This window comes from Sinocyclocheilus anshuiensis, unplaced genomic scaffold (genome assembly GCF_001515605.1).
Source record: "Sinocyclocheilus anshuiensis isolate Anshui unplaced genomic scaffold, SAMN03320099.WGS_v1.1 scaffold1191, whole genome shotgun sequence".
Lineage (NCBI taxonomy): Eukaryota > Metazoa > Chordata > Actinopteri > Cypriniformes > Cyprinidae > Sinocyclocheilus > Sinocyclocheilus anshuiensis.
Genome location: NW_015539888.1, coordinates 17590 through 23924, shown reverse-complemented (window position 1 = coordinate 23924; position 6335 = coordinate 17590). Strand labels below are relative to the sequence as shown.

General features: G+C 37.1%; 1 long non-coding RNA gene across 1 annotated transcript in view; it reads left to right on the top strand.

Annotated features, from left to right (window-relative positions):
• The window catches only part of LOC107685624 (uncharacterized), a 14105-nt gene extending 11860 nt beyond the window's left edge, over window positions 1–2245 (top strand). The window contains exon 3 of the long non-coding RNA XR_001633969.1: window positions 2232–2245. This is a non-coding gene — a long non-coding RNA (uncharacterized LOC107685624). The remainder of the gene's footprint in view (window positions 1–2231) is intronic.
• Window positions 2246–6335: the final 4090 nt, after the last annotated feature.

Genomic DNA, 6335 nt, shown 5'->3' with positions numbered 1-6335 from the left:
GTGTGTGAGAGAGAGAGAGAGAGAGAGAGACAGAGAGAGAGTGTGTGTGTGTGTGTGTGTGGGTGTGTTTGTGTGTGTGTGTGTGTGTGCATGTCCTCTTTTCCATCATTTTGGCGAGATAGTGTTTTCACTTCGTTTAGCATCCAAAAACATTGTTTTAACACCTAGCATCGCTTTTGTACAAGAAGGGCACAAAATGACATTAGCCTCATCAGTGCCTTTAAAAGACTTTTGAGCCTGATGATTTTTTTTTTCGTTGTCAGGTTTACATGTTAATGTAGCCTTGCATCCATTTGTACTATCGCCTTGCACATGCAAAATGCACTCAGATTGAGATAGCAACAGCCCCAATTTTGCCAGTGTGTTGCGCTGTTACCACATTTGCGTAATTCCTTTTGTAAATTATTGGTTGCTAAACCAATGCAGACATCTGGAAAGATCTCCTGCTACCTTCAGTGCTGTCATCATGACATCTGAACGCTGTCAGGTTTGTGACTCCCATAGCACTCACTCCATGTATGAACAGGTTTAAATGTCAGGGACTTCTCACTGTCGGATAACTATGAATCTGAGATAAGAGGAGAATTGTCGTCAGATTTAAATCCAAGTCCACGTGCTTGTACATGCATTTTGTCAGATATTAATGAGATCTTTAGATAGACTTGTCTAAACGACTATGTCCCAAAGGAGTTTTGCATGCAAGCACAGGAGGGTGTTCATTTAATTGCATCAGTCTCACAAGCTAAGATCTACTTGATCCTTAACTCCACCTACTGTTTGTTTGTTTGTTTAATTGTTTAATTATTTATTTCAGTTATTAATTTATTAATTATTGATTGATTAATTAGGCTTAGGAAACTTAGGTGCTTTTTATAGTTGGTCCAAAATGACCAAAAATAGATTCCTCTGTAACTATAGCTCAAGAAGAGATGGCAGAGTTTCAGTCATGTTTTTGTCATGTTAGATTTACCATAAAAACTAAAACCAAACTCTGGTAATTTGGATCTGCACCAAAAGTTTTGTGGGAAAGCACCCTGAAGCTTGAGCCCTCATGGCTCCTTTCTGCCAAATCTGTTTACCTTCAGAATGACCCACAGAGATTACATGTGAACTTATACATGATGTTAAATGAGGAAAATACGTTATCTTAAGTTGAATGTCTGTTGTGGGAGTTAATGTAATATAGTTAACATAGTGCAAACTCTGACAGAATGTTATAAAAATAGACTGATGTAAACTGCCAGCATTAAGTTCTTCAAAAACAAACTGACAAATTGAAGATTAGATTAGAAGCACTCATCTAGTGAATCTCATTACCATTAACTGACAATTAGCGTTGGCAGCAAAAGGGTGGAAAGCTGTACTCTTTGACATCTTTTTTTACTTATTCAATGTCACCTATTCTATGTATAGGTTTTTTTTTCTGTGACATTAATCTGTTCGCATTTATTATTTTTGGCACAGCAATCACCAAGGAGGTGAATAACCAGTTTCTTTTCTCCTTCCCTCCCTCCCTTCTCTCCCTCCTTCCTTACTTCCCTCCTTCCTTCCCTGCCTCCCTCCCTCCCTCCTTCCTTCCTTCCTTCCTTGCCTCCCTCTTTCCTTCCTTCCTTGCCTCCCTTCCTTCCTTCCTTCCTTGCCTCCCTTCCTTCACTCCCTCCCTCCCTCTCTCCCTCCTTCCTTCCTTCCTTCCCTCCCTCCTTCCTTCCTTCCTTCCTTACCTCCCTCCTTCCTTCCTTCCTTCCTTCCTTCCTTCAAAACTGAGTTTACTGTTTGAGTAAATTTAGATCATGAATTTTAATGATGTCCTTTTTTCTTTCAATGACTTTTGAGGCGCTTACTTTGATGTATGCGTGTGCTTGATTGAACATATCATTTCAGTAGAGCTAAATCATTAACTTCAATTAATAAAGTAAATGTGTGTATGAATTTTGATAATTTATTTGAAATTACTTACATCTTTGATTCTGTGCTAACCATGATGAACTTGATACAGTGATGGTTGCTTTAGCTAGATCATATCTTTGTGGAAATTGTCGCAAAGCGAAAAAAGAAAGAAAGTAACTAGTTGGGGATCACAAGCAAAACACGAGACAAAATCTTGGACCAGGATCCAAGATCCCTCAACTCAGTTATTTTTCCAAAATAATTATTGATGGATTTCATATTTTTGGTTTTAAACCGAGTGAATGCAAAGTTTTTTGGGTTTTTTTTGGTTTTTGGAAGTATAGCTTTCTAAAAAAAATAATGCTTCTAAAAGGCACTTTTCACAGTGATTCCATAGTAGACGAACCTAGAAAAAAAAAAAGAAAATCGCCATAAAGAACCTTTTATGAAATTGAAATCTGGATTTTAAAGGTTCTCCATGAAATTTCAATAAAGCATATTTATTTTTACAAGCGTACATAGCAATACTTGAAACATTAATATGGGCCAAATTAATTTAATCACTGAAATTTAACTTGCACATATTGCTTGAAAGGTTTGTTCTGAAAACATTTCCATTATAAATATACATCTAAATCCGTTGAAAATCTGCTCACAAAGCATACAGTTCAAAACAAGCTGAGAGAGGGATTGTGTAGGCCTGGCAGCAGAAGCAGGGTTCTGAAAACATCTGTTTAGTCTCTCTGGCTGTGTAAGTCTGGCACTAACCCATCTCAGTGTGATTCATTTAAATGTAGCAGAGGGCTTCAGAATGGGTCATCTCTGTAGTCAGTGTATATGTGAGTGTGTGAGTGGGATGCCTTACATTCTCCATCATAATGTGGCATTCACATGGGCATACTGCACAGAGAGGGTGAAAGAGCAGGGATACATATATATATATATATATATAGACTGTATATATATAACACTATTACCGTAATGACATTAATATACCGGACCTTAAAAATACCAACAATCAGGCAAAAGATATATATATTATATAGACTGTATATATATATATATATAGACTGTATATATATATATATATATATATATATATATACTGTATATTACAACACATGGTGTGAGCTGTGATGTTTTTCATAGATATGGTATTGAATCTTTAATATTATATGCCTTCATCACTTCAGACAGTTAATTTCCAGATGCACTCATTGGGAGCTTGAGTTCAGCTATTGATTTGCACGCTTTTAGATAAGCTAATGGCTGCTCTTTAAACTCACACAATGATCTCAGGACTTGTGAGAGCTCATAAATGAATTTGGTGTGCTTCAATAAATCTATCTAGCCATCTATTTATCCATGCGTCTATCGTTCTGTTTGTTTGCATCTATCTGCCTGTCTCTCTATAGTTCTGTTGTTCGTCTTTTTGTCTGTCGTCTTTTTTAATCATGTTTTGTACAGGAAAAGGGTGCACTGGGTTTATAACACAAAACAAGATCATTATTATTCAATTCAATTCATGTTTATTTGTATAGCGCTTTTCACGATACAAATCGTTGCAAAGCAACTTTACAGAAAATTAAGTTTCTACAATATTTAGTGGTAGCTTATCAGTGGTGACTGTCAGTTAATGTACATATGGCAGAAATGTACGGAAAAATCAATTAAAGACGTAATCAAACAGACGATGAACACTATTAACAGCAATTATTATATGATGCAATCAAACTTATAGCAAAATGTGGTAGTTCTGTATGTTGTTTCATGGTTGGCATAATCTGAGGTCCTCTGAGGGGTTGGCATCATCTCTTCTCAGGTGTTCTGGATCCAGACGGAAGCTTGTGTAAATCCTAGTTTAAAAAACAGAGAAACAGAGAAACAAATAGAGACATAATTAGCATAGCTGCTGTTCCAACCAAGCAAAATTTATTTGTTTAACCCAAACTAAAGAATAATAATGTGCATTTGATCAGATATAACTGCAGTACAAGATTATGAGATGCATTATTTGAATACTTGGCCAAAGAGATGTCTTTAATCTAGATTTAAACAGAGAAAATGTGTCTGAACCCCGAACGTTATCAGGAAGGCTATTCCAGAGTTTGGGAGCCAAATGCGAAAAAGCTCTACCTCCTTTAGTGGACTTTGCTATCCTAGGTAAAGTCCATAGTTTTGCGAACTTAGGGAGCGTGATGGATTGTAGCGTGGTAGAAGACTACGGACGTGCCGGACGATGGAGTCTCCGAAGAACACAGCGTCGCGTTCCGTCTCGCGGAGGGGAGCAAAGCAGTTCCGGGTGGATATCTCGAAGACCGGAGGCGGCGGAGGGGGAGAGGTCATCGCCCGGGGCCTGGCTCTCGTCTTTCGCTGCGGGTGCACTCAGGGTCCGTGGTGTCCCGGCGACGGAGTGAAGGACATCTGGGAAGATCGCGTCCTGGGTGCACCGGGCCTGTGCAGAGAAACACACGGAGTAGAGGTGGTGGGAGAGTTAGCAGCGCGCTGTATACTTACCTCAGACTTGTGAGCATCAGCCCGGGATGTTTCCAGCACGGCTTTCCGCTCTCTCAGCTGGGTCTGCCTCTCCTCACCTGCACTCATAGGTAGACACACATCCGCCATTAAAGCAAGTAACAGTGAGTAAAACAATGGTAATATGTGTGAATAGAGTATTAGCAATGTAAGCGCGATTAGCAGCAACCACGCTGGTGATGCAAATGGGCTATATGCTAATAGCGGACTCGGGAAATCAAAATAGAACTATTGATAACAAGGCACTCTGATTGTTTTTGTTGTAGAATACGATAGGGGATATATTCACACGTTATAGAAATGAAAATGATGGTGTATAAAATTGATTTTGAGATAAAAAATAGACGATAAAGAATTAACTTGACGGAGCTCAAACTCAAAACACACGGAGAAGGCGAACTCTCTGCGCTGTGCCTGGCGAAATGCAGACACAAAAAAGTATGAATTTTATTTTATCTAGATTATTTTGGTTCCATAATTGTTGAAAGCCAAATTTGAACACTAAATAAGATTAATTGCCCACTATCTATCTGCCTGCCTGTTTGGAATAAGAGTTTTTTTTTTTATGTTGTTAAAATTATTAAAATGTAGAAGAACTGTTTTCGTTCGCAATATGTATATTACGTTATTATGTAATTTATTCCTGTGATGGCAAAGCTGAATTTTCAGCAGTCATTACCCCAGTCTTGTCACAAAACGGTTGCAAATAAGGATGATAGATCTAGGTACAGCAATATAGTTTTATTTACACAAACTCTAAACTGGACACAGGAACAGAACAACTGAGTCACGTAATTAGAACTGACAATGAACAGAACAAAACAGAGCTTAAATACACCAACACAAATCAATTAACTAAATTAACATAATGTGCAAACACTAATCAAATCAATGAGTAACAAGGGAACAAACTAAAAACTAGGTCACAGAACAAAAATATGTGCCACCCAAATCCAAAACACAGATGAACCAACTCGTTCTCACGAGAATTCATACCTATTTCATGAGGTCGCTAATTCATACAACCTCACGTGTACGAATTCGTACTTTCTGTGAAAAATCGTACATATTTTACGAGGTGGCAAAATCGTAGGAATTTGTACGAAGGACCACACCTAACTCCGCTCCTAAACGTACCCCTCACATAAATCGTACAAAACTGTACAAGTGAAATTGTACGAATTCGTACAAATTAGCCACCTCGTAAAATAGGTTTGAATCGGTCGAGAGATAGCATTGGATGGACTTTGACAAGTCTTCAGTGTCACGTGATCCTTCAGAAATCATTGTGATATGCTGATTTGCTGCTATACCTTTTTTTCCTTCTTTTCTCATCAATGTTGTAAAGTTTTAGCTGCTTCATTTTTTTAAGCTGAAAATTCAGCTTTGTCATCGCAGGAATGAATTACAATAACATTTTAAAATAGGTAAAAAAAGGTTTTTGTTTTTTTTCAGTATTACTTTTTTTTTTACTGTATCTTTAATCACATATATGCAGCCTTATTGCGTGTAAGAGACTTTATTCAAAAACATTTAAAAAATATATTAATACTGTTGATTGTTAGTGTATATAGTCTACACTTTTTTATTATTTTGACTATTTATTTATTTACCACACATTTACCATACATTCTAACATCTCTGTACATTTTGTTAATTAATGTCTGCAAATTAAACGTAAACCTTATAAAGAGCTAAAGAGATGTTGTCTTTGTATCCTGTGTAGCTGAAAACTGCTAATATAAAGGGGTCAAATAATGGTATAGATGTATTTGTAAATACTATGTCTGAAATAATCTTAATTGTGAGATTGGAAGAACACTTTCAAAAGTATAAATGACTACATGCCACTTTGGAAATCACAGTTCCACTGTATTTATGAGTTCTTCTATAAATGTTAGTATGTTGCTACT